Source organism: Phalacrocorax aristotelis, chromosome 11 (assembly GCF_949628215.1).
Source record: "Phalacrocorax aristotelis chromosome 11, bGulAri2.1, whole genome shotgun sequence".
NCBI classification, from domain to species: Eukaryota; Metazoa; Chordata; class Aves; order Suliformes; family Phalacrocoracidae; genus Phalacrocorax; species Phalacrocorax aristotelis.
In genome coordinates this window covers 1,114,883-1,124,759 of record NC_134286.1, presented here as the reverse complement: position 1 = coordinate 1,124,759, position 9,877 = coordinate 1,114,883, and positions in this window count along the sequence as shown.

Sequence of the window (9,877 nt, the reverse complement as noted above, 5' to 3'; positions counted from 1 at the left end):
TATTGTGGGTTTTTGGGCCAAGTTGGAGCATCAGTGGTGGAGGTCTCTCTTCCAGTGTTGATAGGTAGTATACCCTAGAGGATGCGTCAGATGGGAGGGCTGTGTCCTCTGGTAAGCAATTCCACCCCAGATGGAGAAAAATCAAGGGAAAGCTTTGGACAAAACAGATTATTTTGCTAAAACTTTCTGTTGCAACAAACTGTGATGAAGAACAGTTTACCAGCAACTTCACAACTGCCTCTAATCAGGAGTTGGCTCTCCCAGCCAGTGGGTGTACGAGGAAAAGAGGTGTTTCACAGTTCTGGTGACGCTGAGCTGGAGCCCGTGAACAAATGTGAGTGTGCTTTGGCAGCAAGCCTTCTGCCTGAGCATCCTACGGCGTCTTGTTTGTGCTTATCCCTGACACACGTAGGGCTACCAAGGAGTTACCTCAAAAAGACAGACGGTGGGTAGGATCAGGGTCTGGGCGCTGCTGCTCCGCAGGGAGACGCTGGGATGGCAACGCTGCCTGTGCTGAGCTGAGGCAGTAGGTCACACGGGCGCGAAATAGGCTGGCGAAGGTAAACCTCTGTTCTGTAGTTGTTCAAGATAAATGGTTCACAATAATACTCAGTAGGATTAGAAGTACTCAAGTAATCCATTAGCATGGCTCAGCTTGTAGGGACAGAAGGATAGAAATACATGCATACGTGCTTTTAGATAGTATGCTGTAGGAGACAAAAAAAACCCCACCCCACTTTATTACACTGCCAGAATGAGTCCAGAACAGTTTTATCTTCATGGAAGAGCTGGTCTTTCAGGTTTTATGTGGGTTAAACATACGAAGCAGCTAATATTCCCTATTGTATTCACTTTAGTATTTCTTGTCTGCTCTTCTAACGCTACCCTTCCCAGGGCCCAATTAGGTGTTATAAACTTGTCAAAGTTTACCCAGATGATCATGTACCTATTGAGAGTTACCCACCCTTGTCCAGGCTGTCTTAGGTGACTGCAAAGCTGAGTTGCTCATTTACATGGCAGCAGCTGGGTGCTTGCAGCAGGGCTGAGATGAAAATCGTTTTATTCGTGCTGTCGCCTTGCTCAGTCAGGGGCACAACCACCGCTGCAGTCAGCAGGCCTTGCTGCGCGTCAGGGCTGGCCCGGCCTTCAGCTGACGTTCCTTTACACTCCCACTCGTGTTACGGGTGCGAGAGATGTGCGAGTCAAAAGCAGGGTGGCTTTTGGGTGTGCACACGGAAGTATGAAACGCTCTCCGGATTCTTTTCTCAAAACACAAAATTTTAATGTCAAGTTAACCTGAGGAAAACCATAAAAAAACCTGACACTGGTAATTGTCAGTGGAAGGATTTGAAAGTCTTTCAGGTGTAATGCAGTCTTTAGTTCTGAATTAAATGTGTGGCTTAACACGTGGCTTGCTTTGTAATATGTAGCTGCCTTGCGGACTGTTTACAGTGGCTATAATTTTGTTGGCACGGCAAATGATAGGAGTGATTGTAAGTCCGGAGCGACGTGCACATATACTGCCTGGGGAAAGGAATTCAAGCGCAATAGCTGTCAAGACAAGGAGATCTGCAAGATCACAATCAGAGGATGGATCTGAGTAGACGCAAAAGCTGGCGTCGTGCTTATTCCTATGTGGAGTACAAGAATAAGGCAATACGCGTATGCAAGGTACTGAACTTGCCGGAGCATTAGTCTCAGAAACAATTGATGAATTTAGTCACAGACTGTTCTGGCAATGTGAGAACAGCAGGACTGGGCATGTGGTTGATGAAACAGCTGTTACTGGAAATTAGCATTTATGGTGTTAAAATTCAAAGACAGCCTGCCTTGGAAATCAATTTGTTTCTTAATTTGCTCCTATTTTAGAGAAAGTAAATTTATTACTCAGCAGGTGTTCTTTATAAACCTCATATCCTTTGGTGTTCTTGAGAGACTGGTTTCGTTCTGTCGTTGTGTGTTCTTAAACTGTGGGAAGGATGGGAGAGCTGAAACAGTTGCCTATCCCCGAGGAGCCCTAGGGGAGGAGTAAGGGAGTGGGTCAGTCTATTGGGAGAAGGTACGGGCAAAAATCCTGCTGTGTCGGGGACAGTTAAACGGGTGCAGTGCTGCTGGCAGCGTGTTTGAGGGGTGCAGGAGAGGAACGGCTTCTCTGTTATTCAGTGTCATCAAGAATAATAAAGAGATTATGTCTTTGTGTACAGAAGGATGCCGATGTCATGGGAAGTTTTGGAATCTGTCATTGCAACAAGCTTACAGAAAACCCTGCCTGTAGGACCTTCCTATCAGATTCTTGGTTTTCATATTTAGGGCTTACTTTCTTCAAAAGAAAGCTTTCACTTTAGAGGTAAGCAAAGAATAGCCATCTGCCCTCAGCCAGGCTGACTTGCCTTTGAGAAAGAGAGAAGCAGAAAATGGCTCGGGATGCCGAGCGAGGCCGGTGCGTCGCTGCCGGCCCGAGGGCTCCTTTTGTTGGAGCTGTGTCGCAGCAGCAGCGCTGGGCCGCGGGAAGGAGCCTCCTCCTCCTCCTGTCAGCGCGACCGAGGGTCAGGTCCTGCACCGAACGTGACGTGCAGGAGAGGGCCCTGGTGCGGGCCCCGCCTGTAGCTTCAGTCACACCGGGTTTGGTGGTTACCCGTTAGCCATTTTACAGGTCTCCGCTGTCGCCACGGTTGGGAGACAGAGGGCCGGGCGATTTACAGTTGGGTTTGGGTGGGCTTTTCAAAACCTAACCCGTTCAACAAGACTGAGTATAACGATTGCAACTGGTCCAATTTACAGACCCTCAATTTGTTAAACATCAAAAAAACCCAAAGCGTAACAGCAAAGTGGGCTTCAAAACAGGTGGCTTGTTAGCTGGATTATGTTTAACCTGAAAGCGCTGCAGTGCTCCGGCTTGTCTAGAGGAACTCATTAGCGGTGCATTGAGCTGAAATATTCTTCAGCCTGCTTTCATCGATCCTTTGTGAATATACAATTCAGCAGGTTACAACTGGCACGTGACCCCAGAAAACTTCCTTTCTGCTTCCTTTTTTCAGTGCAAAATAAATCATTCTTTTGATGAGGCAAGAGAGCTGTTCGTTTCATCTGCACTTTGGCCTAGATGTTAAATATCGTGCTTACAAATCTGTGTGCGGAGGCTTATGGACGTGTGCACGTTTTTGTGCATCTTACCCGGTGGGGAATCTCCTGCCCTGCCCGAAGGTCTTGCCCTGCTCTTACGCATGCAGCTCCATGTAAAGCTGAGCAGGCATGACCATTTCCCATTTCTCAAGGCATGTCATGCTTTTAAGTTGCAACCTCTTTTTTTTTGTTTCACGAAAAAAGCCAACACACATTTCCTGACTGAAAGGTTTTGCTTCAAGAAAACTGAAACAGGCATTCCAGCTCTGATTTCAAAAAACCTGAGGGAGATTTATGCCGAAACTATAAACTGTCTTTCAAAAGGTGTTCACAATGGAAAGTGGAAATTATCCCTTCAGTTTGCAAAGACGTTTTGATGCTACTGGAATATTTCGTTTGATTTTTATGAGGTATGACAGAAACTGAAACTATTTAAAAAAAAAAAAGGTATCGATAAAGTCTTGACACAAGGTCTTCCCACTTTCTTTTACCTTTTTGCATTTCAGGAGATCTACCCAATCCCTCCTCTCATCTGAAACTTAAAGAGTAAGTGTATCTCTTATTAAAAACGCCAGCCATCTAAATAAACCGTAAGGCAGGAGAAATACAGTCGACTGCTTTCATACCTGAAAATTTCTTAATGAACAAGTACCTGACTTGCTCAAGGGACACCCTGAAGCAAAGCTGTCATCTGAGCACAATGGCTGCCCCTTCCTCCTGAGCCCACGCTCTTCCCACCACCTCCCTCTCCATCTAACTCTGTCTAGAGATTTGGCTGTAAGTCCTGTGTCAGAATATCTTGTGGCTCTTGGTTTTTCTTCGCAGCCTTTAGAGATCCTGAGCTTGGAGGTGTTCCATGAGTTAGGCTGGAAGAGCCAGCCCAGATCCTTTGGCGTTGCTAATTGCCAGCCAGAAATGGCCTCCTTGTGGGTGCTGTTCTCTTCCTAGAGTGAATGGGACCCGCAGGCTGGAGGGTTTGCTGCGAAATTGCCAATTGTAGATGTAATAAATACCAGGTTTTAGTGTTGCTTTATAAGGAACCTTCTGGGAAATCTGCTGCTGGTGTCACGGCTGAGTTATGCGATTCCCCTTGGGTGGACCTATACAAAGGTCTGATAAAACTGATTGCAATGTTTCATTAGCCAGCAACTTGCTGAACAGCTGATCATGCATCATAGCATCCAATCACTGTCAGGAATGATTCAGGACGTGAGACAAGGCCACATCTCTTACCTCTTTGAGAAACTCCGATAAATCACTGTCAGGATAAGTCATCGTGTCCAATCAGGTTAAAAGCCTGAAGACTTGTTACAAGGCTCGCAACAGAAGTGGAAGGCTTGTGGGGAAAGGAATCTCAAATGATTCCGCTCAGCCATGGTAATGCATTGGGTGGAAATGCCCAGGAGCACCAGTTTAGTTAAAATAATGGCAAATGCCTACATGCTATAACCTCAGGGACTATAAGGAAGCAGCTGGCATCCTGAGAGCTTGATACACAAGGCTTCAGGAATAAATCGCTACTAGCTTCTTTATTTTCTAAGTCTTTAAATAGAAATACATCATGTTGGCATTTCACGCTGTGTTACAGACAGCATATTCATTCTTACCCAGGGGAACATCAATGTTGCTGATACAAAAACCGTATCATGATTCAGTGGATTTTGAATAGCCAGGTGAAATGAAACCAAGATTTTAAAGTCTTCTCATTCCATTTTTCCCAAACAAAACCTGATCAAACCAAACACCTTCTCCGACTTTGCCTGCATGCAATCAGTGTTGCAAACAATAATTAGCTAATCATCAGATACCCGTGTCCTGAGCCATACACCCTCTGCAGTTGCTCTGTGATCTCTGTTAGCTCTTCAGTTATGCAAGCGTGGTCCATTATGACTTTCCTATTAGTACTTTCCTCTTAGGCTGCTTTCACAGAATCTCAGGTTGGAAGGGACCTCGGGGATCATCTAGTCCAACCTTTCTAGGAAAAGTGCAGTCTAGACAAGATGGCTTTCCGCTGCTATATTTAACCAACTATAACCTCACCGCCTCAGTATGCTTTGTGACAGCGGCTGCTTTATGGGTTCCACCCTGTGCACCCACCAGCATCTGTCTCGCTCACTGCCTGCCTCTCCCAGGGTTTCCTGATGCTTTACACACTCCCGTTGGTTCTTTGGGCCATTTCTAACATCAAGCTTTACTGCCTCTTCTCTCTAAATCGTAATCTTAGAAAAATAGTGTATTTGTTTTAAAAACGTGTTGCCATGACAATGCCACATCTGGATCTTGTAAATATTTGGAAAGTGTATATTGTTAATCAGGGGAAAATGAGAATCACCTCAGTTATGCATTAGATGCCTGTTCGTAACTGGGCTCCCTCATGTAACTGAAAGAGTCTGGAGTCAGTAGAATGGATGATGGTTTTGATGGAACAGGGCATGCACGTGTGCTCTCATGGTGTCCAGTAAGTTATCAAAGTTATCAAAGTAAGTTATTTTCAGAGAAACCAGGGTTGGCTGACCAGATTCATGCCATGAATATTGCCCAGCTCTTAAGGAACCAAGGAAATTCTGTAAAAAAGAACTGCTTTCTGCCTACAGGACTAACTCCTCTAGCACTCCTGAAACAATTGCTGATACACATTCTCTTTTCCATGCCTGAAAAGGAGACAATTTGTTATTTAACTCTGTCCTACAGTACGGTGTGGATAATCAGGCACTTTTCTCATGTGTTCCTCACTACTTTGCGAACACTGTGAGAGTTCGTTGGCTCACCTGGAAGCCATATGTATTTATTCTGCACTTGCTTTCAGATTACTTTCACTTCGTGCAGAAACCAGTGTCATTTATAAACATTCAGAGAAGCCTGGGAACCTGCAGTTTGCCCTCAGCCATTTCAGCCCGTGGGTGACTCTGCAAACGAGCACGTCAAAAATAATTCCTTTTGCTAAGAGCTGTGCCACAAGCTATGAGCTTTCTTTGCTGTTAAGAAGTCTTTTAAAAGTTCAGGAAACAGTGGCTTCTGAGGCTGTCTCTGCCTGCTCAGCCCATGCCGCTTCCAGGCGCTGCTGTGATGGCAAAGCACGTGTTCTGACAAGCACTACACAAACTTCCACGCTCTGGCAGTGGCTGAGGCTCCATGCTGCCTGATAGTAGGACTGTAAGTGTACAAAATGCTTGCTACCGAAAAGGTAACCGTGGAGTTTGAATTTTCTGTTCCATTATATGGAAAACAATCCTAATGCTAAAACCCACCCAGACACATCTTTCTTGCACAAAGCAGCCTGTACGTGCCTCCTGGGAAACCGGCTATGGACCTGAACGCTCTACCCAAAATAATGACTGAAAGCTCACTCAGGAGGTGATGCTTTGAGATACAGCTAGGCGAACCGTTCAGGGGGGATGGAAATAAGGTATTTTAAAGTCCGATGAACCCCACCTGAGGGTTTACCTATGTTCATCTGCATCTTTCTGGGGTCTATCCTTAGACTGCAGGATGAAGGTGATTGCCCAGCTTCCTGCAGGCTAAAGATATATAAATTATGAAACTGAATGGAAGAGAGTCAGTGGATTCCTGTATGCTTTGTCTTAAGGTGGTGGGAAATAAATTTCACCCTGGGGAATGGAAAGGCAACAAATGTTAACTGTGTTTGCAGCGCTGGGCCACCCAGCGCTGCAAACTCCCCACCACAGGGCACGATCCCGCGAGTGTCAGAGCTCAGGGGGCCTTCTGTGAGATTTTTTGCTTTGTGTGATAAAAAAAGAATCTCTTTAGTAGGTCGTCTACATACTGCATTTGGCATGCTGATGCTAAAACACTACGAAGGTACAGAAATAATTTGTTTCATTACTGCTCAGTAAGATCCTCCCTGGCATTCCCTAGTTATGTATTACAGCAACAGTCAGCTGGCAGTGGCAAAATGTGATTAGCTCAGACTGCAGAGCACAGTTCAGAGATGCAGATTGTAGAGGATTAATTGAGGGAAAGTCTGCAGGGGCTTTGGAAGGCAAGGAGGCTCCTGGAGGAGCCTTAGTCAGAAATACGAATTGCAGTTTGTCCGCATGGCTTTCAAGTAGACTTCTCTTAAGGTGTGAGTTTAATTTATCTCATGCCTCCATGAGAAACCTGTGTGATGAACTGGTCCATTGCCTGCTGGCAAGGCCTTGTGAGCTACCAGGTGCAAGTACCCAAAGCTTCTAACGAGCCATGTGCGGAGAAAGCCAAGGATTCCCCATCAAAACAAAGACTCCTAGAAAGTGATCAGACACCAGTGAATGACTTGGGAAAGCCAGGTTCCTCATCTGCCATCGTGGCTTGGTGTTTGACCTGCTCCTGAGGAGTCTTCTAGGTCTGGTGGCGGGGGAGTGGGGAACAACTGATTCCCTGCACTTACGAAGAATAGATTGCTGCTACTTAAGGAAGGTCATGTTTTAAGGGAGAAGCATTTGCAGAGCTTTGTAGCTAGTCAAAAAACACAGTCAGTTTACCAATATATGTTTTGTTTCTAGTTGTCAAGGAACAGAATAAAATTTAGCATCATATCAGATCGAGGAACGTGCTCTAGAAAAACTGTTTTGTCCCTTTTCTGGGCTCCCGGCAGCTCTGTCAGAGCAGAGGTAAGAGAGATTCCTGAACTCCCAGGCTTGTCCTTCCTGCTGCACCGAGTGAAACCCAGGCACTGATTCCCCATGTCCTGATGAGTGGCGGTATCCTGACAAAGATCACTCAAGAAGCAAAAACATAGCTTAGATAACGTGTAAACCTTATGATATATCCCACAGTCTTACAGACTGCTGTTTTATCTCCTTCCTACATATATTTTCTATCTTCTCTAATATTTAAATAAAAATCAAGGTGGGCAGAGATAGGATGTCTCACAAAATGAAGTGCGAGATAGGTATTTGCTGGCAGGTGTGTGCTATTAGGCACAGTTGTATATTGGTGAGGAGGTAGCTCAGCTGCAGGAAGGCAGGTCTGGAAGGGAAAGATCCCCATGCCAAATGAACCCGGGTGGTATTAATCTGTTGTTTACAATGAAGTGTTTCTCATTTCTAGCATGCTTTAACAAACGGAAGAACTGGCAATGCCCATGTCAGCTCTTAGTTTCTGCAGCTCTCTCTCCGCTCGCATTCCCAGCACAGATGCAGCTCCCCGCTGACCCCTGACAGGTGCTGGAGGTGGTAGTTATCTTCTGGGTACCTGTGCTGGGACTGGCCTGATGCTGGGGGCGGCTGGAGCAGGGCTGAGGGCTCAGCTGAGGCTGCAGCTGCCTGGCGGAGCGGGTCCCCCCCGCTGCCTGGGGAGCTGGACGCAGCCCCACTCCTGCCAGGGCACTGTGTCTCCGCACGGGTTGTCATCAGCCCTGTCGGTGCGTGGTGCCGGGGCTGTTCCCCAGCCGTGCTCAGCGCTTACAGCTGCAAGCCCGAGACTGTGAGTGCTGCGCTTTGTGCACAGTGACGAAGGTTCCAGAAAAGCCCACAAGGCTGATAGTTTCAGAGCTGGAGTAGCATGAGCACCATTCTCTGAGCACCGTCAGAGAAAAGCCCATACTTTCTAGGCTGGGCAGTTAAAAACTGCCAGGCAACAGAACCCTCTGCCCAGCTTGGGAGAAGTTTGGATGTAACCCCTCTCCAGACCTTTCCCATACGCTATCAAAACATCTTGGTTTGTGCTGATATTCCTCACAAACACTCTGAGTCATGTTTTTCATTGCTGTCAAAGCATTTAGCACAGACATCAGCACACTTTCTGAGTCCTGTGTCTCAGCTCTGAGAAGCTGGCTGCGTAGAAAACAGAGAAAAAAAAAAAAATCATTATTGTCTGAGATGCAAATTAGTAACAGACCGACCAAGGTGGAGACCAGAAATTCAGGGCTGGTTTTGGCTTCACTTGGCATGCCTTTTCTATAGCAAAAAGCAGCAAACCAAATAAAAATCCTAAACCGAATGTTCACGCAGAAGTACTTTCTTTGATCTTTTCTTCACATGCAGAGCGATCTTTTCAATGTTCTTGAAAATTTGGCCAGCTGCTTATGATTATTTCTGCTTTACCTTCCAGCAATTCTAGCGGCTCAGCGCTTGCTCCAGAAGTGTACTGCCCAGCACACACCAAGGCACAAACACAGATCATGGGATCCTTTTTTTTTTTGCAGGGCTTGTTGTTTTGCTTCAAGTTGACTCACAGCAAATGTTCCAATATGACTCAGAAAGAGCCAATATTTAATCGTGGAGACATTCTGTACTAGAATCTGAGGTTCAGCAACTCAAGATGCTGTTGCTGATAACAATAACTTTTTGCTAACAGCCACTTCCATTCAAGACTCTCAGCGTTGTTTGAGCATTATCCTGGTAAGTTGGCTGGAAGGGCTTAAAAACTGCCAGGCAACAGAACCCTCTGCCCAGCTTGGGAGAAGTTTGGATGTAACCCAGGGCTACTTTGCTTCAGATTGTCTATAATTAAAAATTCATAACACCTTCTGGAGGCAAGACTTATGTGCAAATCAGATACGCCCTGGTGGCCAGCCACATAAAACCTTTTTTGGCCGGCATTAGAGGTGCTGTTGTTTTGAGTGTATGAAATGAGACATCCTGTTCCCAACTGGATTGGTATTTCTGATCTTTCATGGGTATAAATTCTGGTAAATTTTAGGAAAACACAAACAATAAGAAGGCCATTAATTTTAGAGGATCAGGATTAGAGCTAAAGAGAGGAATAAATGTTTTCACCTCTAAGCTACTTTTGTGAAATTAGGTGCATCTCT